The sequence below is a fragment of the Lepus europaeus genome, chromosome 14 (assembly GCF_033115175.1).
Source record: "Lepus europaeus isolate LE1 chromosome 14, mLepTim1.pri, whole genome shotgun sequence".
In the NCBI taxonomy this organism is placed as follows: Eukaryota; Metazoa; Chordata; class Mammalia; order Lagomorpha; family Leporidae; genus Lepus; species Lepus europaeus.
In genome coordinates, this window is record NC_084840.1 from 31926499 (window position 1) to 31951799 (window position 25301).

Below are 25301 nucleotides of genomic sequence, written 5' to 3' on the forward strand. Positions count from 1 at the left end.
TCTCCCACGCAGGTGCAAGGGCCCAAGGACTTTGACCATCTTCTATTTATTTCCCAGGTCATAGCAGAGAGCTGGATCAGAAGTGGAGCAGTCGGGACTTGAACCGGCGCCCATATGGGATGCCAGCACTGCAGGCGGCGGCTTTACCTGCTACACCACAGCGCCGGCCCCAATCAATAAAGTTTCTTAGGAAAAATACTGTGGGTTCATGTTTTAGTGTTCAGTCTACTATACATATCCAGGGCCTTGCTTGCCTGATCTAAGGGCAGAACTGAAAGAACCTCCTAATTTTCAGTTTGTAGGAGCCAAAAAGCAAACCAATAGGGGTATAATTGATTGACTTAAATTCCAGCCATTCCCTGATGGTGGTGGCTCCTGCTGCACCTGTCCTGGTTACGCCCAAACAACCCGCAACTTGAGGGTTCTGGCGGAGCACCATTGCTCTGTAAAGGAAGAATAAAATAATGTTTAGAAAGTTCTAGAACACAAATTTAAATAATGGAATACAATCTTTTACTGTGGAGAATCAAACCACGAACAGATGAGTCTGGCACATAGATTTAGAAAGAGAATACTTAGAATGGATTGTGAACTCTGGTGCAAACTTTAAGACAGCACTGGGTAATACAAATTATGGTCCCAGTCTAGAAAAGACTAGCCATAATCTAAAAATCTTATTAATCATGCCCTAACAAAAAGGGGATCACAGAAATATCTTCAATTACATATCTCATAAATGCCTACGATATTATGATTTCTTTAATTCACAAGAGGCAATAGATAGAAGTACAAAAGCAATAGCCAAGATGCCACAACAAGTCTGAGTTGAAAGTCAACTCCTGAATTATGGTTTAGTCAAAAACCTACAACAGAAATCTGCTCACAACTGATTATCAATAAATGCAAAACCATGCAAAACTATAGCAAATCGAATGAGCAAGCTCAAGCATCTATGAATTTAAATATAATTTTGAAGGGCTGGCACTGTGGCATAGAAGATTAAGACTCTACCTGCAGAGCTGGCATTCCACATGGGTGCCAGTTCCTTCTGGCTGCTCCATTTGCAATTCAGCTCCCTGCTGGTGCACCTGGAAGGGCAGCTAAGGGTGGCCCAAGTGCTTGGACCCCTGCCCCAAGGTGAAATAACTGAGAGGAGGCTCCTGGCTCTAGGTTCTGGCCTGGCCCAGACCTGGCCATTGCTGCCATTTGGGGAGTGAACCAGTGAATGGAAGATTTCTCTCTCTGTCTCTCCCTCTCTCTGTAACTCTGCCTTTCAAATAAATTAAAAGAAAAAATAGATAATTTTAAACTGTTAACAGTTACAACTCTTAGTATTGACCTCAGCATTCCCCAGTTTCCACCCAGCCAATGATTATCAGTAGTTCTACTATTCATACTTAAGATGCAATGATTTTGATTCTGTATGGAGTCTCTTTGGAGAGATGATAAATGCAAAATGTACCATTAAAAGCTGGCAAGTAAGATTTCTCAAAATAATATGAAAAAATATAAAATGTGATTATTTTATTTGCACTAAGCATCTAATTTCAATAACGAGTCCTGAATAGCCAATAAAAACTTGAGATATTCACAAATCCATGCCAGTACAACTAGCAAGGAAACTGCAATTACAGGTGTCCTCCATTCAGTTCCCAAACAGACTCACTGGAGACTAGTCTGTATTGAACTGGTAAAAAGAAATTTGAAGTTTTAGGAATGACAAATATCTTACAGAATGAACAATTCATGTGTAACCACACAACAAAACATAGACAAAAACTTTAGAATCTTGCTACCTACTTTAGAGTATACTAAAGTCAACATACACTAGTTCTTTTTTTTTATTTGTAGATAATTTATTTATTTTTTATCTTTTATTTAATGAATATAAATTTCCAAAGTACAGCTTATGGATTACAATGGCTTCCCCCCCTTAACTTCCCTCCCACCCGCAACCCTCCCCTTTCCCACTCGCTCTCCCCTTCCATTCACATCAAGATTCATTTTCAATTCTCCTTATATACAGAAAATCAGTTTAGTATGTATAAAGATTTCAACAGTTTGCCCTCACATAGCAACACAAAGTGAAAAAATACTGTTGGAGTACTAGTTATAGCATTAAATAATAGTGTATAGCACGTTAATGACAGAGATCCTGCATGACTTTTTTTAAAAAAATTGATTAATTTTCTATGTAATTTCCAATTTAACACCAAGGTTTGTTTTTTTTTTTTTCATTTTCAATTATCTTTATATGCAGGAGATCGATTCAGTATATACTAAATAAAGATTTCATCAGTTTGCACCCACACAGAAACACAAAGTGTAAAAATACTGTTTCAGTACTAGCTATATTATTACTTCACATCGGACAACCCATTAAGGACAGATCCCACATGGGACGTAAGTACACAGTGACTCTTGATGTTGATTTAATAATTTAACACTCTTGTTTATGGCGTCAGTAATCTCCCTAGGCTCTAGTCATGAGTTGCGGAGGCTATGGAAGCCTTTAGGGTTTGCCGACTTCGATCTTATTCCAGGGTCATAGTCAAAGTGGAAGTTCTCTCCTCCCTTCAGAGAAAGGTACCTCCTCCTTTGATGGCCCCGTTCTTTCCACTGGGATCACACTTGCTGAGATCTTTCATTTAGGTCTTCTTCTTCTTTTTTTTTTTTTCCAGAGTGTCTTGGCTTTCCATGCCTAAAATACTCTCATAGGCTCTTCAGCCAGATCTGAATGCCTTAAGGGCTGATTCTGAGGCCAGAGAACATACACAAGTTCTAAAGCTGCTTGAAAAATTGGGGACCAGCCACAGAAATATGCAAAAGTTATCTCAATATCTTTATTGTTTTTTTTTTAAAAAAAGACTTACTTTATTTATTTGAAAGACAGAGTTACAGAAAGACAAGTAGAGACGCAAGAGAGATCTTCCATCCGCTGGTTTACTCCCCAAATATTTGAAGCCGATCTGAAGCCAGGAGCCACGAGCTTCTTCCAGGTCTCCCATGTGGGTGCAGGGACCCAATGACCTGGGCCATCCTCCGCTGCTTTCTCAGGAGCATTAGCAGTAAGCTGGATCAGAAGTAGAGTGGCTGGGACTTGAACTGGCGCCCTTATTGGATGCCAGCGCTTCATGCCAGGGCTTTAACCTGCTGCACCATGGCACCAGCCCCATCTCAATATCTTATAAAGTAAATCTTCCCTTTGACTTTCCACATAGAACCCACATGTATTAAAGTGGTATTAGTCCACTCTAAGGTTTTTGTGGTTTGTGTTAAACTAGAGCAGGCCAGGACAAACAACACATCTAATTTGATTCGGACTATTGCCTACCAACTCTCATAGACTTCCAGCTACTGTTTGCTTCTATGGAGAGGCAGAAACAGGCGACATTGTAATCTACAAAACAATCCATCTCCATATTCTCTACTGAAGCTCACACACGGGTGATAACTTGAACAAGTTTCCAGGAAATAAAATAAATACACAACAAGATGAATTAGTGCTCAATTTTTTTTCTTTCTTTTTCTTTCTGTTTCTTTTTTTTTTTTTTTTCTTGGCTTCAGGCAGCAAAATACTTAAGAACTGAAATGAGCAAAAAGCAGTTTTAAGAATATAGGTCAGGACATTAATAAAAATTTGATCGCCTCCTTTTTATTCTCTAACATTCCCCACAATAAATCAGCCCAGTTCCCCCCAGCCCCTCCTCACACACACTTCACCCTCCCGTCCTGATTTCGGATCGCAGAATGTAAATCTGTGACAAGGGTATCTATATATAATATTAATGGTGCCGAGGAGGGCTGGTGTGAAGTGTGAGAGCTTGCCAAGAAAGGAGCGATCTGCGCCCAGCCGTTCATCCTGCGCAGTGTGCTCTACATCATCCACAGGACAAATGTAACATCATTAGGAGAAAAAAAGGAAAAAAGAAAGGGGGCAGGAGGAGGTAGGGAAGTAGCCATTCTGCAAGGAAATGGCCAAGTTGGAGGTTCCAATCAATCTTACTGAGCTGGGTTTCCTGAGATACTGTCAGCCTCTACAGACAAAACAGATTGCTGGGGAGATCACTGGGAGTCAAACAAACAAGAAACTAAACAAAAACTATGGAAATGTGACTTGGTTATCAGAGATTCACTCAAGAACTCATTGGTATTTTAAATTCATTTCAGGTTCAGCACTACTTGACATGGCCAGGACAGAGAAAGAAGTTTGCTGTATCCTTATATGAAGGAACCCAAACAATTGACACTGTAGGGGCCCCTTTATTAAACTAAGCATTTGCTGTTGATGTGAAAAGAAACTATGGCAGGTGTTCTTGTGATTAAAGATTTTTTTTTAAAAAAAAAAAACTGCAAGAAGCAATAGAGAAGTAGAGTTCCCAGCTGCTGGCTTCAGACTGGCCCAGCCCAGGCTCCTGCAGGCATTTGGGAAGTGAACAAGTAGGTAGATTTCTCTGTCTGCCTCTGTCTCTCTGCCTTTCAAATATAAAAATAAGTACTTTTTGTTTAAGAAGTATAAATTTGATTTAAAAAATTATTTAAGTTATGCAAGTTTCATGTATTTCATATATACAGATTTAGGAACATAGTGATACTTCCCACCCAACCTTCCCTCCCGCTCACACTCCAACCCTTTTTCCTCCTCCCTCTCTCATTCACACTCTTAATTTTTACAAAGATCTACTTCCAATTTACTTCATGATCATAAAAGAGTTCAACAAATAGTGTGAAGAAAACAAACGCTGATCCTTGACAAAGGAGACAAGGGCTATAAATAGAATCTCAAAATGTCCATTTCACTCCAGTACATTACATTTTAGGTACTCTATTAGTTACCTCAGATCAGGGAAAACATATGGAAATTTGATTTGACACATATTACCCATTGTCTAGAGGAATATTCCATAATTCTAATTATGACCGTACTAACAATTCACGAATTTATTCTGGAAAATAAAAATGACTGCCCAAACTGAACAATTAAGAAATCCTATTTAGATTATTTACATTTCCCATTATGACCTCTCCTGGAACATAGAGTAGATGGGGGCTGTCATTGTGACAACATCCCACATCTGGGTCCTGGTTTGATTCCTAGTTGCTCCACTTCTGATTCAGCTCCCTGCTAATGTGCCTGGGAAAGCAGAAGATAACCAAAGTACTTGGGCCCCTGCCACACAGGTGGAATAGAGTCCAGGGCTCCTAGCTTTGGCCTGGCCTAGTTCTAATCATTGTGGCCATTTGGGGAGTGAATGGAAGATCTGTTTATCTGTCTGTCTCTCCCCCACTGTCACTCTGCCTTTTAAATAAAATACATCTTTGAAAAAAAGACATATTAAACATGTGTATCAAATGAGATTTTTAAAAATCATCCTTAAATAAGCAGTATGTAAATGTTATTAACATAAATTAAAGTGAATGCTGCATTTGCTTATTCTTACAACTTTACCTATGTAAATATAGAAATTTGCAAAATTAATTAAAAATAACATTGCAAATATAGTTCATTCAGATGATCTTGGCTGGTGGCTGGCTCATTTTTATGGACCAACTCCTTTAGTTTTTTAAATTAGTAGGAAAATTAGTTTCCTTGGTAACATTTAAAAGTAGTTTCCTGTTGTCCCTCTACATAGAATTAATCTTTCATTGCATTATGGAAGCTTTAGAAAATAAATAGTATGACCATTTTCACAATTTTCTTTGGTAAAACAGAGGTGTGGTTTATTAACAAAATATGCCTGGAATCTTTACTAAATTCTTAGCCAGTTGTGGGAAAAAACTGTTTTTCATCCACGGTGTTATCCCCAGTGCTGACATGGGATTGAGCCTGCAGACCTGAACACTGTGACTTTGTACCAGTCACTACCTGTGTGCAGGCTTTTTCTTCTTTTAACTGGAGTTAGGGATGAGAAGATCAGTGAAATTTCTTCTCACAGAAGGAGCTATGACTCGATGAATGATGCAACTGAGTGCACAGTAGTGGGACAAAAGCTAAAGCAAATCTTTGTTTTTCTGGAGCCCACATTCTTCCAGGTGATGAGAGACAATACACAAATAGACAAAGTAACTGAGGTAGGAATAATGCTGAAGAGAGACTTTAAACAATATTTGTGTGTGTGTGTGTGTGCAGAGGGATAAGAATCAGGAGGAGAAGAAGGAAAGGGGGTGCTATCTTATGTAGAATGGTCAAGAAAAACCTCTCCAAGAGGCTGACATTTGAATGATGTTATGGATAAAGCAGGACCCGTCTTCCCAAAACTCATGCAGATGTTTAAACTTGGATATCTTCAAATCTATGATTAATGCATTAAGGGTGGAGACTTGAGCTAATGATGGTTCTGAGAAGTGGGGCTGGAGGTTGGACTTTGGGTCACCGGAAGCGTGATTCTCATGGAAGATCTGATTATTTGAGTTCCAGTTCATCATAGCTGTTTTCTCTCTTCTCCCTGGCTCACCCACCATGTGATTGTTTCTCTGCACCTGCCATGAGCAGCCTCCATAGACTTCAGACTATGGGTCTGCCCAGTCCCAGTCTGTAACCTCCGAACTGTGAGTCGAAACAAACCTTTTCTTTCCCAAGAAGCTGTTCTCAGGTATTTTAGTCAAAGTAATGAAAGGCAGACTAATACAAGCAGAGCTGAAGAAAGTGAGGAGTGAGCCATTAAGCTTACCTGGGAAATTAACAGATCTCCAGGCAGATGGAATAACAAACATAAGAACTCTTGAGAGGGGTGTGACACATTCCTGAACCAACCAGAAGGCCAGGACGGCTGAAGTAGGATGAATGAGAGGAAAAGGAGAAGACAGTGTGCCGAAAGTCACCTGGGGTGGGAATGGGGGTGATGGTGATGGAGCCCAGCTTGTAAAGATCTTGGATGAGATGGAAACCATAAACTGTTATGGAAGAACAATAAAATACACAGAAATAAATGAAGACATCAAGCCTGTTGCTCAACTGAAATGCTCAGCATTCTAAAGATGCCATTTCACTTAAAAATGATATAAAATAATTCTCTGAAAAAGGCCAACAAATTGTTTTTAGAATTTGACAATTTTTAAAAATTTATATGGGAAATATATATATATAGGGAAATATCCTAGAAAAAATATGAGGAGAAATCCACCTAATCATATATCAAAATATATTTCAGGCTACAATAAATAAATGCACCTGACATTGTATAGAATGGATTAATTAAATTAGATAGAGCCTCAGAGTGTATATGGAAATTTTCTTTATGAGAAATGGGTCATTACAGAGCAGTGAGTAGAGGATGGGTTATTCATAGCAGGGAGTAGAAGATAGATTATTCAAGATAATATTTCATCAATTAGCTAAACATCAGGGGCTAGGCATTTGGCACAATGGTTAAGATCTGGCTTGGGATGTTTACATCCCATACCAGAGTGCCTGGATTCAAATCCTGGCTTCACTCTCCAGCTCCTGATTCTATCAACTTCCTACCAAGGTGCATCCTGGGAGGCAGCAGGTGATGGGTCAAGTACTTGTGTCCCTGCCACCTACCTTGGAGACCCAGATTAGATCCAGATTAGTTCCTGGTTTTGGCTTGGCGGAGCCCCGACTGTTGTATTTCTGGAGTGAATCAGCAGATGAGAGATCCCCAACTGTCTGAGTCTGTCTCTGTCTTTCTATCTGTGTCTCTGCCTTTCCAAATAAAATGAAAATAGACAAAATTAGACAAATTTAACAAGATTGGCAAAATGGAGATAATGAGGATTAACATAAGGTTGCTAAATCAAGTTTTTTTTTTTAACGTGTTCAATTTTAATAAGAAAACCACAAATAGGCCAGTAGAATCCATGTCATTTGGATATCTAGAAACAAATAGGTACAGACTGCTCAGACAGAGCTGTGTCAGAGTTGAAATAACACCTTACCCTGAAGCTCTTCCTCAAATGAAATTTGGCAAATGTTTCTAACAAAAATACCAGTGGATAGTGGACGGGGGCTGGTGCTGTGGCATAGTGGGCTAAACCTTCACCTGTAGCACCAGTTCAGGTCCGGCTGCTCCTCTCTGCTATGGCCTGGGAGAGCAGTGGAGGATGGCCCAAGTGCTTGGGCCCTTGCACTTACATGGAAGACCTGGAGGAGGCCTCCTGGCTCCTGGCTTTGGATTTGCTCAACTCCGGCCGTTGCTCAGCTCCGGTCTGGGCAATGAACCAGCTGATGGAAGACCTTTCTCAATGTCTCTCCCTCTCTCTGTAACTCTACTGCTCAGATAAATAAATAAATAAATAAATAAATAAATAAAGTCTTTAAAAAAAATACCAGTGAAACAAGATTGTAAGTGTGTGAATGCAGGGCTGTGGCATATATCCAGCTCTTAAAATACTTGTGGTTCAAGAACTTGTTCCTGGGGCTGGCATTATGGTGTAGTAGTTTAAGCTACTGCCTGCTGTGCCAGCATCCCATATGGGCACCAGTTCGAGTCCTGGCTGCTCCATTTCTGATCCAGCTCCCTGTTAATGTGCCTGGAATAGCAGTGGAAGATGCCCCTAGTGCTTGGGCCCCTACCACCCATGTGGTAGACTAGAAAGAAGCTCCTGGCTCCTGGCTTCAGATTGTCACAGCTCCAGCCACTGTGGCTATTTGGGGAATGAACCAGCAGATGAAAGGCCTGTCTCTCCCTCTCTCTGTAACTCTTCCTTTCAAATAAAATAAAATAAATCTTTAAAAAAAAGAGCTAGTAGAACTTGTTATTAAACTTACCTTGAAGTTTTTACAAAAGAAGGAAAACTCTAGTATAGAGAACACAAGAAAGACCAGAATCTGGAAGAAGTAATTTATCCTTAGATAAACCACCTCCTGGTGACCTTGGACTTGGCCGTCAATCTCCAAACCTGAGCTTAGTGATTTGTAAATTGGAGTCATTTCCATCTGCCTTTCTACCCGATGGGATTATTGCTTGGATCAAATAAACTAATGATTGCAACACCACCCAAGAGAGACTAGTCAGTCCTTTGGAGAATTCTGAACAAATTTGCTTAAACATCAATTGCTATTTCTGCCCAAACTGTTATGCCACTGTTAGAAACTTCTTTGTTCTGCACTAAAAAACAATTTCCAAATGGTTATATTTAAAATATTTCCAAACTGGGATAGATTGATGGATAAATAGAAGAATAGATATATATGTGACAAAGCAATAAATACAAATGACATTCATGGGTATATGGGTGTTCACTATAAAATTCTTTCAATATTTTGTGGGTTAAAAATTTTTCACAAGAAAATGGAACATTTGTTAAAATGAGAGATATACAGTCACCCCTCCATATCAGAAGTTTCTGTAGCCACAGATGCAAAGAGCTGTGGATTGAAAATATTCGGGGGTGGGGGGGGCAACATCATTGTGGCATAGCAAATAAAGCCAGCACCTGTGATGCCAGCATCCCAGCTGCTCCACTTCTGATCCAGCTCCCTGATAATGGCCTTGGAAGGCAGCAGAAAATGGCCCAAGTGTTTGGGCACTTGCTACACAGGTGGGAGACCAGATGAAGCCCCTGGTTCTTCACTTTGGCTTGACTTAGCCCTGGCCATTGCAGCCATCTGGGGAGCGAACCAGCTGATGGAAGATCTCTCTCTCTCTCTCTCTCTCTCTTTTCCCCTCTCTACCTCCCTTTCTCTCTCTTTCTGAGTCTTTTGCTCTCTCTCTCCATAACTCTGACTTTCAAATACATAAATAAATCTTTTAAAAAGATAAAATATTTTGGGTAAAAATGCATTTGTACTGAACATGTCCAGACAATTTTTCTTTCATTATTCCCTGAACAATGCTGTTAACAACTATTTAATGGTATGTCCTTTTTATTAGGTATTGTAAGCAATCTAGAAATGATTTAATATAGTTGAGAGGATATGAGTAGGTTTTAATGTAAATATAACACCATTTTATACGAGACTTCAGCATCTGCAGATTTTAGTATCCATGGAGGGGTCGTGGAATCAGTGCCCTTGGGACATTAGGATTCTGAGGGATGGAACAACTATGTTCTATTTTAATTGGTTATGTAAAAAAAACAGAATTTAGACTCATTTGCACAGGAAATCTGAATTGATAGAGAAAGACTGGTTGTACCATGTGTATTAAATTCTAGGAATCCTATGCCAATGATGCCATTAACACCAGTTTCCAGAGCACAGCCAAGCCAAAGCATGGGCAGTCCCACCCCTGGAACACCTGTTCCAGAACAGTTGGAATGCAAATCCAAGAGACAGCCATTTATATATAGTAGCAGCCTCAGCTTTGCTGCTGTGCTGCTGTGTGACTTTGAGAAAAATATTTAACCTCTTCCATCTTTAATGCAGGACCTTACACCCAGGACATCACAGAATGGCTTCTAAAATACTCCAAATTTCCTTCTTCACCATAAAATTTTGTTTTCCTATTGGTTTAGCATTTGAGTATTTTCTGAGATGTTCCTGAGAATTTCAGGTTCCATTCTAAGATGTAATACTTCCTTTCCCTTCCCCCAGGACCTGGCCCAGTAGCTTATACATAGTAATCACTCAATAAATATTTATTGATTTGATCTGATAACCTAACAGTGTTAGAATGCATTTATTCAGAAAACATATTAGTTATTTGATCATTACAATTGCCTTGACCTGAAATATACATCACAAACCTTGAGACCTGTCTGATGCAGCAGAAACTAAGTTCAGATACTAATCCTAGGAGACCTTGAAGTGAAGGCAACATTATGTCTCAGGTTGTTTTGTTTCACAGTGATACATACGGTAGAGTGGAGAGAAGAGATAATAAATCTAATTGATCGCCTTGTACGTTATCTCAACACAGAGTCAGGCACAAACTGGACTGCAGTATTTAAATGAAAACCACACGATGCCAGGGGACAGAATAGAGTGATATTCTTAATTCTGAAAAACTGTATTGGTAATCAATCGGAATGCGAGAGCAATTGAAAAGCTGTCCAATTTTCAATTGCAGTATAAGTTGGGAAACAATTTGAAAATAATAGCTCATACAAAGAGTTTTTGAAGCAGTCAATATGGACTTCATGTGAAGGACAAACAGGAACTTGGCAACATATGCCAAGTTTAGCTACCGTGCATCAGATAAGATCTGCAGCACCACTGCAGGGTCTCCTCATAGCAGAACATGATGTCTTTTGGAGCATGGCTCTAGTGAGACTCTATTAAATGGAATAGTCATTGAGAAAGCATTTCCAATGAATGCCTGGGATTGTGAGCATTCCTATTAACATATAACCATTGCATATGTATTTATATTTGTGGTTTACAGAACTGATTCACATTAGAAATGTTTATCTTTTATGGTGTAGCTAAATTAAGAAATCGAAGATATCTCCCCCCATCATCCATGCCTATAACTCCTTGTTAAGTTTTCTCTTTCCTTTTACAAAAGCCTATATGGTTTGACATACCAAACCAAACCAAAACTGTTAGTTGTTATTTATGTATTTACATGAAGAAAATGAAGTTCTCTGGCTACATTTCATTTTAATCATAAAATCTGAACATCGAAAAAGTTGATGGAGCTTAATTGTATTTCGTAATAGAATTTTAGAGATGCGAACTTGTTTTGAAAGCTGAAATTATCTGAGTGGGCCTAATGCAAACATACGGAGGACCCCCTCACTAAATGACTCCCAACCTTCTTACCCTTTCCAACATTGTAGTCCTTTCATTAGAGAAACCCCCAAAGATGGTGGAGAAATTGCTGGAGAATCCCTCAAACTGGGTCCACTTGCCTGACAAGCAGCAAACAAATCACTGACACTAAGATGGTGCCAGGAAGCAGATTTTTATTGCAAAGCACAGAGCAAGGAGCCAGGCTGCTAGCACTTGACTCCTGGGCTCTGCAAGGGATTACGGGTAAAGGTTTCTATAGTTTGAACTTGGAGTTGAGAGGTGCATGCTCATGATGTGCCCAGATCCCTGGATGGGCTGCAGTATTCTTGGCCTTCCTTTGGTTGATGTTATCATGTTCTTTACAGAATTTTGATGATGGTAAAATGGGTTCCAATTAATCTGGGAGCTATATGCACATGGCACTTTTTGCTCAGGACCTGAAGGTCTTGGCAAAGAAACCCCTCAAGTCAGGACTGGAACTCAAGATGCTAGCTATTGGAGAAATAAATCACCTCATAAGCTTGGTAATCGGGGGTGATCAGGGACCGAGGACTGGCTGCACCTCTCCCTCAGTTCAGTGAGTCAATTTTAGTTAGAGAGTAGTTTGCAATCATAAAAGCAAGGCTAGGAAGCTTTAAGCTAAGAGAGGGATTCTGGGAGATTGTGGCAGGAGACTAAGACCTGATGATACCATCTGCATCCAAGGCACTGTAGAGGGGCTTGGTGTCACTATGTGGTGTTACACGCCTCATGTTGTATAGTGCAAATATTTGTTACCATTGTGTGTGAAGCTAGCAGCTAATTTACTTAAGCATTTCATTTCTACAGCAAATGGAGTTCGAATCCAATTTTTTAAAATAATGAACATAACAGAATGAAATAATTGTGCTATACCTCCTATGTGACTGAAAATTTTTTAAAAATTAAGAATACACCATATACTGTTTTTTCCCTTCTCTTTCTCTATGCATGTGTTGTTCTTTTCTAACTCCTTTAGAGGCATATCTTTGCCTAGTGATCTAAGCAAGCAGACCAACGCCTTGTGCTTAGGGATGTCCTGGATGGCTTCTGGAACTCGCTTCCAGCCCCAGTTTTGATATTTTTGGTAAGGACACATTTTCTAAGTGCTTCATTTACATTCCCTCACAAAGGAAGAGCAGACAGCTGTTTACCCACACTGACTGCACTTGTACCTGCACAGACATGCAAATGAGGTGATGCAAACTCAGCATAGTTGTGTGTTTATTAAATTTCCTCTCTTCCTAATAGGCTTGCTTGACAAAGGCTGAAGGAAGACCTTTTAAATGTTGATCTGGAAACTATGCAATATATAAGGTGCTGTTTTAAAAAAGATACCTTGAAAAATCATAAATGAGAGATTGATCCCATACTGATTCATTAAACTTTAGTAGTTGAATAAATAAATTTCCCCCAAGTGGTTAAATGAGTTAAACAAATATAAAATTTCTCACTGTAAATAGCATAGTGTCTTCCTCTATAGTTAGTCATCTCTGGTCACTGTTGAGTCATTTATTTCATATTTTAATTCACCCTAAAGATATTTTCTTCTCCACTGATGATGTTGTTGAATTCTAGGTTCAGGGTGGTGGTTCGGGGGGACATGCCAAAAAGGACAAGTGTCACTTTCTTAGGATAGAAGTTCCAGACCCAAGGGCAAGGGGTCCTTGACAAAAACTGTTTTCCATGTGTACGTAAATGCAGTGACTAGCAAAACTTTTAAAATCATCACTTATGCATGTACAACCCTAAATTATCTTCTATTTACTTCTGAAACAGGTATCATGTACATGTTAAATAATTTAGATTTTTTTTAAAGCTTTCCAGCCTGTAACTGGATCTGACTATGCACTACTACTTCATGTAATCTTTGCTTCTATCCTTCCTGTTATCTAAAGAGAACAAATGCAAAAACAAACATCTATAATTCTTTTAAAAAACAAATTTGCCAAAACAAATCCTAAGTAGGTGCAATTATACTACACTAATATCTTGGAAATCCTGCCTTGTGAATATAAAGCTCTAATGTTCCCTAATCATAGTTCCAACAAGTTCATTAAGGTCTGTATATAGCTTTTGTGAGTATGTTAATTGTTTTAACATGGGGAGCATTTGAGGAAATTTACCACTGAGTGTGCAGCTTATAAATAGAAAAGTTACATTTAACCCAGTAATTCATCAACAAAGATCAAATTGTTCTTTCCCTGTGGATATTCCTTTATTGGAAAGAAGTAGGCTGACTTTGCAATAATCTTGTTTTCAAAGCCAGGATACAACATTTGTAGTCACTTCTTTCTTTGACTCTAGACAGTATGGCATTAAAATCATTCTGGGCCAAAATACATCATTTCTTGACTATTTTCAAAGATCTCCAGGGAAAATAGTTTCAAATATTTCCTAGTTATAAATTTCAGTATAACCTTCTCTGTTCAGGCCATCTTTATATTTCTAACTTCGATCCCACTCATGTATTTTATTTTATTTTTTAAAGAGTTGTGTATTTATTTGAAAGTCAGAGTTACACAGAGAGAGAGAGAGAAGGAGAGGCAGATAGAGAGGTCTTCCATCTGTTGGTTCACTTCCAAATTGGCCAGGAGCCAGGAGCCAGGAGCCAGGAGCTTCCTCCGGGTCTTCCCATGCAGGTGCAGGGGTCCAAGGACTTGGGCCATCTTCTACTGCTTTTTCCAGGCCATAGCAGAGAACTGGATGGGAAGTGGAGCAGCTGGATCTGGAACTGGTGCCCTTATGGGATGCCTGCACTGCAGGTGTCAGTTTTACCTGCTATGCCACAGCACCGGCCCCACATATTTAAATTTTTTTTTCCTTCTATTGATTGAAACTGGAAATATTTGACCACATTTACTTTAATCTCTTATAACTTCTTATATTCTAAAATATTAATCACAGATCATTTCATAAGCTAGGAAATACAAACCTCTTAAGTTTTTGTCATGTGGTTACTTTTAATCTCCCCTAAGTTTCTATGACTCTCCTAAGATTTATCTATGATTTTAGCTTATCTAGTTTTAGTTAAAAAGCTTGAAACGAAGTGTTGATTATTGCCAATGTAACAAGAAGGTTAGTGACTGATTTCTATATGTGCTTTCTATATGAGGCTCTTACACAGATGTTACAAAGCTGAATAAAATTCAGCTTATGAAATTATACCCTTTTTTTTTAGATTTCTGCATATCTACCTCCTCATTTTTCAAGCTAAGACTTTATTTTCCCTGAATCATCTGTTATAAAATGAAAACCATTTTTGGATAAAGGTGCTTGCTGTTACACTAGATGAAAATACAGTATGCCTTACTGAGAATGTGTTTCATATATTGCAAACAATTTTTTTTCTCTCTGTTTTCCATGAAGATGTCATTAATACTCTTGATTCTTTGGTAATTTTTTGAAGGGCTTGTTTATGTAAATCTATGCAATTAAAGAAATCTGTGAGAATTGTAAGGAAATTCCCTTAGGAACCACTGGAGGGATAGGAAAAATGCCTCAGTCCTTGGGATCCTGGTGATCAGAGTACTGAAAATTTCAGTTTAGATCTTATTCCTAATTTATTAGGATTTAAAGTTTAAAAATGTTAATTATTAGAGTAAAGTATTAGACTAATGAGCATTACAAGAGATTATTCCCCTTATAACCTAGAATCAAAAGCTCTTTTTAGCTTCACAATTCAGAAACAATGTAAGAACCTTATGAAGAGGCAGTTAGAAAATTTCACTATTTTCTGGATCCCTGCTGCATTGATTATTCATGCTATAAAATACATCACTTAGTTGTGTACTGAAATGATCTATCCAGTTTCTTTTTGTGTGTTATATCTGTCTCAGCAGTAGGATTTTTTAAGATATATTCATCATTGAATTGTGATTATATTAAGTATATAATAAATAGCATTAAAGTTTTAAATAGATGAATTTTAGAAGAGGACTATTTTAAGAGAGGACTACTAATGCAGCTCATTTATTCTTATATTTTATCCAAGGGAACTGCTTAGTGCTATATCACTTGGCTAGTTCTCTGTTCTTGCAAATGGGCATGCATCCATAAATTGAGAACTAATCTTAAAGTTTCCCTACATAAAAGAGGGAGCTGGTCTTTACAAAGTGCCAACATCATCCTGGGCTCTTTAGCCACTTGATAGATATGATTTCATCTCCCACTGAAAACACACCCAGGCGACTCCATACTGTTGTCACAAATTTGCTTCTCAACCATCAATGAGCTCTGAGTATTCTCATGGTTTGCATGCCTATACTAAATCTTATCTTCATTAAAATAGTTCATTGAACATTTGCTTTATTTTTGTTCCACATTTAGTCTTTACAGAGGAAAAAAGTAATCGAATGAGAAAAGACTCTTTGGAGGAAGATAACTTGTTGATTTTCATTTTACAAATTTCCATAACAGGGTTTACACAGTGGTTGCATGTCTTCCCACTTTCTCCGTATGCTGAACCACTGGCTCTGTGGCTCTCCAGGATGTTCTCCCATGCAGTTGCTTAAGAAATAACATCAAAGAAACAGCAGTGCTGGTAATGGGATGCAGAGTTAAATAAAATCCTCACTCCAGATTTCTTTAATGAAAGGGGCCTATCTTTTCCTTGGAGCATCTTTGAAACAAAGTTCATTCACCAGACGAGAATGGCTGTGCTTTGTTAGCTGATTGCTTGTGACATAATGAGCTGACAATCTGGCACTAGAATGTTCTGTGCAAATAGGACAACAGTGTGGGGGAGTGTGGTAAAGTTAACCAATGTAGAAGCTTCAACATTAAAGGAAACCCTGAAAAAATAGATTATACCCTAGTGTTGATCTTTTCAGCTAGAATCCAATTTGAGTTGTTATGACGGTTATAAGAGAAGTGAACGATGCCAATTTGCTCTAGGTTTAGAAATATTTACTGTAGAAAATGCAGAAACTCACTCCAATTTGATATCCCTGTCCTTTCAAGTCTGAATAAGGGATCAGTCAGTGGTCAGGAGAGGAAGGAGCTGGTGGTGAGAATTCAGCACACTGAACACCAGAGCACCTGCACCCCAAATGTTCCCGTGAAGACTGACTCTCCCTTCACAATGTTTGGGGGACAGATTACCACAACTCTAAAATCTAGGAGGCAAACATGAAAACTGAGGAGAGAAATGAAAACAAGGGAGTAGATGATGACACCGTTCCCTTCTAGCTAGATGGAAAGAAATATCTGTTTCGAGAAGAAAAACTTAGCCGCGCACCTGTCTTAAGTGTGCTATGACATTGCAAGTGAAGTCTGAATTACTCTTTGAAAGGCGATAAACTGTTCAGTTGCTGCCATCTTATGTCTCAATCAATAGCTGGGCTTTTCTTTCTTTCTTCCCTCCCCTGTTCTTTTCCAGAGAGGAGTTTTGGTTTTGTCACCTTTCCCTTCTGGGCTGTCAGATCTCCGCGAAGGGAGAAAGCTTGAAGAACTTGCAAGCCCACAGCTGCCTCTCTGTCGAGGACGGTGGGTTTGATTAAAGGGGAGCGCCCCCCTGGCTTTCACAGATCGCATCAATCACGTTGATCAGCCCCCGAAAGGCAACATATTGTCTGGGACTCGGCCAAGGAGGGATATCAATTTCACAATTGCACTTATGTCTTTCAGCCAGGAGCCAGTTTATTTTTGGCTCTTGAAGTCTGAGACTCACTTTGCAAGCAGCGTTTACACTTCCACGCTTTTTGCCAGCCTGTCGGTGATAACTTTCCCTTTAGTCAAATAGAGGCGTCTTCACAGAGCAAATTTGCTGTCTGCCTTCGAGTTTGGAGTTGCACATTTCTTCTCTAAGAGTCAGGTTGTATAGCTTGATGGAGTGTTGAGGATTTTTTTTTTCTGTTCGATTATTAATTCTTATAGGTCTATAATGGATTTTTTGATGGTGTCTCATTCCAGACAAAGCCCTAGGAAAACAGAACCATTGGAACTGACAACATTTTTTAAGAAAAAGTTGAACAAAAACAAAAGTGATGCTTGAATCTTCAGTTTCTGACATGTGCTGATAGCTGTTGTTTTTGATAACGCTATGAGACAGTCAACCCTAACGGTTACAGCAGTTTTTAACGCCAGGCGCATTATATGTAGAAAAGTATTAACAATGACTAAAAGTCATTGTATTTTGCAAACTATGGAGAATAATTTATATATTATGGCTTAAGACTCCCATCAGCACTCAACCTAGATTGCACACATGAAATTCTGATCTGTGATTGCTTTGTGTTGTTGCTTTTACCTTAATAATAATACTGTTTTTAATCCATTTATTGTGGTTGCTTTGCCATTTGTCAGTTCCTCATATGCACTGTTATTGTGTCTGGAATTCTGGCTCATTTAAAAGATAAGATGCTTACCAGGAGCTGTATTAAATGCATTACATAAAGATTAATCATTAAAACATGCTCACAAGGAAAAAAATTAACAACATACCTTTTAGAGTTTCATAAGTTAAAAACACATCTTCCAACTATTGTAAATATCTTGCAAAACATTTCATGCTAATGAATTAGAGCAGGTGATTAAAGTTTATTTTCTGGTCATTTTGGATTTGTGAATGATATAATGAATTACAGAATCAAATTCAATGACTCTTTAAAAGAAGTCTCTGGTTGCTTTAAATATCCAAAAATTTAAAAATCAGTGCACAAATTCAAAAGCCAAATGCTATTCTTCTAAGATTAGCATCATTCTAGCTATGATCGTGACTATAGCTTCCATACCTTCTTTAATAATAAGTGATTAATAACTGTTATCACATATATTATTTGAAAGTATATTTATTAAGACTTAATGTTCTACTACTATCTGATAGTTTTCTGTTAGTTCTAAATACTCTAAACAGATAATTTTAATACATTCTCAACACTAAATTGATTATATTATTTGAATGATTGTTCTTAAATAAAACAGGTCCTGGAATTGTTTAGGAAATACTGCTTGGCCATGCTGTTTTCTTTTGAATCATCAGAAGTAACTGAAACTTTTTTATTCAATTATTTTCTCAGATAGCAAACCATAAAAAGACATCATCACAATGTGTTCCTGAAAATTAACTCGAGATCTCAGCTTCAGTTTTAGTGATTATATTACAGGCATTTGGAGCAGCAATAAGTGCTGAAACCTTATTGTGTTTAAATGAGGTAAGATATGTTAACTACCATCAGCAATAACTATCTTTGAAATCTACTGCTGGATTCTTTAATTACTTTTAAATGCTTTCCTTAAATTATTTTAAAATGCTTCCTTTCTAGGTTCTGGGACTATAAATGTCTCTTTCACAGCTAGTGTTTACAGTTTAACCTTTCTATCTATAAACAATATGGTATAATTTTTTTTGGTATAAGGAATAGTTGATCTACTTTTTTTTCTTTTTATACAAAGTACTGCAAAATATAATTTTAATTTCCATGCTTGTTAATATCTCTAGAGGAGGCAATTGTTCAGTCAGGTTCATCCTGGAGGGTAAAACTGCTAATTGACACTTTCACACTAGCCAGTATTCTATGAAATCTTTATTTTTAACCCCATGCCTTAAATCTGTCTTTCAATGTGACAGTGATGTCCTTCAGCCAATCACATATAGAAGAAAGATAAACAATTGATGCCTGTAAGCGGCATTTCTGATCAAGGTGAGATGTGTTTAAGAATATATGGTGCGTCCTATTTCCCTGAAATGTGGACTTTGATAAAGTTTGTGTTTTAATGAAGTTTTGATTAATTATATTGGTATATTTAGAAGTGTTTACCTCCAAATCAAATATTAAATCTCAGAAGGGAATAAGACATTAAATACAGAGGAAAGCTATTATTGGCCTAAATGAATCTCACAATCTATGATAATTTATCATTAATTTAACTGAGTTCCTTGACTTTCTTCATCTTGATTTTCCTGTTAGATATCTACTACTTCAATAGGTAGCCAATATTATCATGCACTGAACTAAGTCAGCAGTTTTGACATCTTCATTTCAATGTCCTTTTCTGTACCTTCAGCAATGTTAATGTTACAAATTATAGGAGGGCATATTAATAGCCATACCCAAGAAGCAGAAAGAAAAGTGCATTTTTTTAAACTAAGTACTAACTTGGGATTTCCCGGGCCCATTGTCAAGTCAGCCGAACTCACAGCTCCTCCATTGTGATGATAATGGATTCCGTGTTGTTGGCGCAAAGGTCATGAGGTCACCGTAAGCTCCTTAATGGACTGTGAAATAACTTTAACTGCATTAACCTCTCTGGATCACATGGGTGGCACCAACAGCCCCTCCTGAAATTCTCATTCGCTTATAGAGACAATACCATTAGATTATTATATTTTTCATTTGGAATAGCAATAGGCTCAAAGCAATTATGCAGCTAAGCATTTCCATTAAATGAATAGGACCTTAAAGAAGATTAACTAGAACATCTCTTACATCAGATGTGTGAGATGAGGGAGCCAGAACTTGGAAAATTTCACCATTCAGATATCTTTAACTCAAAAAAAGTCTAGGAGACTAGGTTTTAGGCTACAACATCATCCAGTGGAAGGAAAATACCTGATACATTTCTCCAAGCCCAAATGGACTCTTTCCTGATGTCTCAGCTGAGCTATATATATAGTTGGAGGGTAAAAGTGTTTCCGATTTATTGATTTTTTTCTATGTGAAAAAACTATGCAACCTAGAAAGATTTGAGAACTGAGAACTTAAGCCAAAGAACACTAAACTGGAAGCCACGTGCTATCCTTTCCCTGGCTTGTAAGCACCTTCTCTCTGACAAAGTGATAACTTTTTCCCAGGAATTTAAACATTGTTCTGATTTCTGCCTACAGTTAGTTTATTTTAAAGACCAAAATGCTTCTCTTTGAAACCACCCAAAGTGAGAAGCCTTTATTATTTGAAGGACAAGAATGATTGCCGTTGGTTTGCATAAATATAATCAGATATCTATTTACCCATAAGCTAAGCCCTGTTGGATAAGTATCCAAGAGAGATTTAAAGAGTACTGTGGTCATTAGTATTATCATTAAAGTACCTCATTGTCATCTTGATATGAAAAGAATGCACCACATTAAACATATGTTTTAAATGTAATTTGATTTTCTAGTGGCATATCATGAGTTGAAAAGTGAAAGCAAATAGACTATTTATATATATAGATTTATTTTAATGTTTTGAAAATTAGGACCAAATTGCAAGCAATTTTTATATTTAATAGTACATTTTTAAGTTCTGGAAAATCTATTTTAATTGAAAGTGCCTTAGATTTGGAATAAAGAATGAATTGATTGAAGATGTAACCATCCCCTCTCTAATCTTGATCTATTGTGTATACGTTAACCTTGGAAAAACAGTTTTTTGAAGTTTTGATGAGAGTTGGTATTGCTATTTTCTAGAAATGATAAAGAGAAGAAGCCGTTGAGGATGGCAGTTTAGCCTTTGGAGTATAAATGGCATTGCTTACAGTATCCAATAATTCTGATAAAGGAAGTAAATTATACTCTGCTAAAGCCAGACATCAAAATATGTTACTTGATCTCAGTAGCTACTGATATTTTAAAAATGCCTTTTGTGAAATCTCTGCCAGTTTCCCTGGCTTTGTATGGCCAGAGCTATTACAACACCGATTGTCACCCAATCCAGGAGATTCTATTCATCGGTTCTACAGTCAAGCAATGAGTGAACACTTTAAATACTTTCAATATGCGACATTCTAGTGCCGGAGGTGTGATAACTGTTATGACTGAGTCCTTTACCTGAAGGTAGCAACTCAAGGAAAGCTGTCTATCATGCACTTCCTTAACAGTTGAAATAAAGTTGTGCTTTGTACTTCTATATCTCCCTTTTCACTTCAGCTCACCATGCATCTACTACCCAAGAGGCTTGGCGATATGCTTCCAGAATAGGGAGTACCCACTTTGTTTCCTTCTAAGTTCCTAACTTGGCTCTCCCAAAATGTCTCTTCATGATGACTCTGATTTTCTCTGTATGGATGACTGACGCATGTGCACAAGATATCAGACATGTCACGTGAGCTGCTTGCATGTCTCATGACCCAGTTACAAAAACACAAACCAATCATTTAATTACTCCATGAGTATGTATAAAGCACCTACTTTTCAACAGTAAGGAGCTGGTTGGATTGCTGTTGGCAATGAATTAAATGACTCCGTGAACTCCATTATAATCCTTAAAGAAACCAAGTATTTTTAATAATGTTCAGAATGCAGCCTACAAATAATATTACCATTGTAATGAATATAAAATGCAGAACTTTCAGGGCAATGCCTGCCTTTCTCTTGCATCTCTCATGCTGCCAAGAATATTACCACACTCTATGTAGAGGACAAGATTCATGGAGGAGTCTACAGCATATTCAAAGCCATGAAAAGAATTATGCACCACAATCATTTGGGGTTTATCCTAGTGAAGAAAGATGGGTTTCACATTCCCCAATCAGTTAATATAAAACATTTTAATAGAATAAGACAGGCCCTCACAATATTGATTCAATAGATACAGAAAAAAGCATTTAACAAAATCCAACACTCTTTTATAATAAACACAATCAACAAATGGAACATCCATGAAACAAAAGGTGTAATTAACATTATACTTAATTTTAAAGAACTGGATGTTTTTTCATTTACATCAGGAACGAGACAAGATTTTCTGATCTTGTCACTTCTATTCAGCATTTGTACTAAAGGTTTAAACTAGGAAAATTAGGCAAGGAAAAGAAATTAAAGGAATTCATATTGAAATGGAAAAAGTAAAACTATCTCTATCCATAGATGATCTTGTGTATAGAAAATCCTAAGTCATCTACTAGCAAACTAATAAGTTCATCAAGGTTGTAGGATATAAGATCAATCCACAAAAGTCAATTGTATTTCTATACAGTTGAAATGAACAATCCGAAAAAGAAATTAAGGAAAATAATTCCATTCAAAAAAGGATAATAAAATACTTGTCATGAAATTTAGTAAGTGAAGCACAAACTTATACCCTGAAACCCACAAAACATTGTTTAAAGTAACTAAGAGAGACCAAACAAATGGAAAACATCTGGTGTTCACGAATCATGAAACTTAATATTATTAAGATGGCAATATTTCACAAATTCATACAGATTCAACTCAATCTCTAATCCCAGCTGATTTTTTTCACAGAAATTAATAATTTGATATTAAATTGTATATGGAGGGTCCAAAATAGGTATAATGATACTGATGAAAAAAAGTTGGAGAATTCACACTTCAAAACTTATTACAATGAGGCCAGTACTGTGGCGTAGTGGGTAAAGCACTGCCTGAAGTGCTGGCATTCCATATGGGTGCTGGTTTGAGTCCCAGCTGCTCTACTTCCAATCCAGCTCTCTGCTATTGCCTGGGAAAGAAGTTGAAGATGGCCCAAGTCCTTTGGCCCCTGCACCCACATGGGAGACCTGGAAGAAACTTATGGTTTGGATTGGCACAGCTCTGGTCATTGTGGCTATCTGGGGAGTAAACCGGAGATTCTCTCTCTCTCTCTCTCTCTCTCTGCCTCTGCCTCTCTGTAGCTATGCTTTTCAAATAGAAAGATAAATCTTAAAAAAATAAAAAAACTAGCACAACAAAAGACATGTAAATCAGTGAAATAGAAGGGAGAATCCAGAAGTAAACCCATTCATCTATGTTCAACTGAATTTTTTTTAAGATTTATTTATTTATTTATTTGAGAGGTAGATTTACAGACAGTGAGAGGGAGAGCAGAGAGAAAGGTCTTCCATCCGTTGGTTCACTCCCCAAATGGCTGCAAGAGCCAGAAGCCTCTTCCAGGTCTCCCACGCAGGTGCAGGGGCCCAAGCACTTGGGAGATCCTCTACTGCCCTCCTGGGCCACAACAGAGAGCTGGATGGGAAGAGGAGCAGCCGGGACTAGAACTGGCACCTATATGGGATGCCGGCGCCACAGGCAGAGGATTAACCTACTGTGCCACAGCGCTGGCCCCTCAACTGATTTTTTTAAAAGATTTATTTATTTATTTGAAAATCTGAGTTACACAGAGAGAGGAGAGGCAGAAAGAGAGAGCAGTCTTTCATCCGCTGGTTCACTCCCCAAGTGGCTGCAACGGCTGCCAGAGCTGTGTCAATCCAAAGCCAAGAGCCAGGAGCTTCTTCCAGGTCTCCCACACAGGTGCAAGGGCCCAAGGACTTGAACCATCTTCTAGTGCTTTTCCAGGCCATAGCAGAGAGCTGGATGGAAGTGGAGCAGCCGGGTCTTGAACCGGTGCCTATATGGGATGCTGGCACAGCAGGCAACAGCTTTATCCGCTATGCCACAGCGCTAGCTCCTCAACTGATTTTCAACAACAGTGACAACATCAGTCAATGAGAGGAAATAGTTTCTTTTTTTTTCCACAAATGGTTCAAAGACAATGATAACCACATACAAGAAAATGAAATTGGGTCCTTGAAGTGGATAAAAAACCCATATGTTAGAGCTAAAATTATAAAATGCTTAGAAGAAATTATAAGGTTAAAGAAATGATCAGGACCTTGGATTTGACATGATATTCTCTGATATAACACCCAAAACATGATCAAAAAATGGAAAAAATAGAATTTTGTCAAAATTAAAAAGTGTTCGTTCTTCAAAGGACACCATCAACAAATTGAAAAGGAAACTCAAAGAATGGAATAAAATACTTGAAAATTAGTTATCCAATAGTGGACTGGTATATACTTGTAGAATATATAAACAGTTCTTATAACTCAATAATAAAATCTAACTTCTGAAATTGGACAAAAGATCTGAATAGATACTATAAGAAAGATGTACACATGCTTGATAAACCAATGAAAAATGTTCAACATCATTAGTACATCAAAAGTCAAAATCACAATGAGATACTACTTTATACCCACTGAGATGGCTAGAATAAAAAAATTAGATAATAACAAGTATTGGAGCAGATAAGGAGAAATCATAGGCCTCATATACTGCTAATGAGAATATAAAATGGTACAATCACTTTCAAACACAGACTAGCAGTTCTTCAAAGGATCAAACATTGAGTTACCATAACCCAGAAGTTATACTCAGAGGTATATATCCAAGAGAAATAAAAATATGTTCACACAAAAATTTGTTCATGAGTGTTTACATCAGCATAATAGCCAAAGTGTGGAAATAACCCAAATGACCATCAGTAAACAAGCTGATATAGGAAATGTAAAATCTTCAGAGACACCATTGTGGCATAACAGGTAAAGCTGCCACCTGCAACATTGGCATCCCATATTGGTACCGGTTCGTGTACAGGCTGCTCTGCTTCCAATCCAGCTCCCTGTTAAGTACCTGGGAAAATCAGAAGATGGTTCTAGTACTTGGGCCCCGATAGCAACCTAGATGAAGCTCCTGGCTCCTGGCTTCAACCTGGCCCAGCCCTGGTCATTATGATCATTTTGGGAATGAACCAGCAGATGGAAGTCCTTTCTCTCTTTCCCACCCCATCTCTCTCCCTCTCTCTCTCTCTCTCTCTCTCTCTGTCTCTGTCTCTCTCTCTGTAACTCATATAAATAAAGTTTTTCTTTAAAAAATGAAATGCAGTATATTCATACAACAGGATATTATCCAGCCATAAAAAGGAATGAATGTGTTGATACA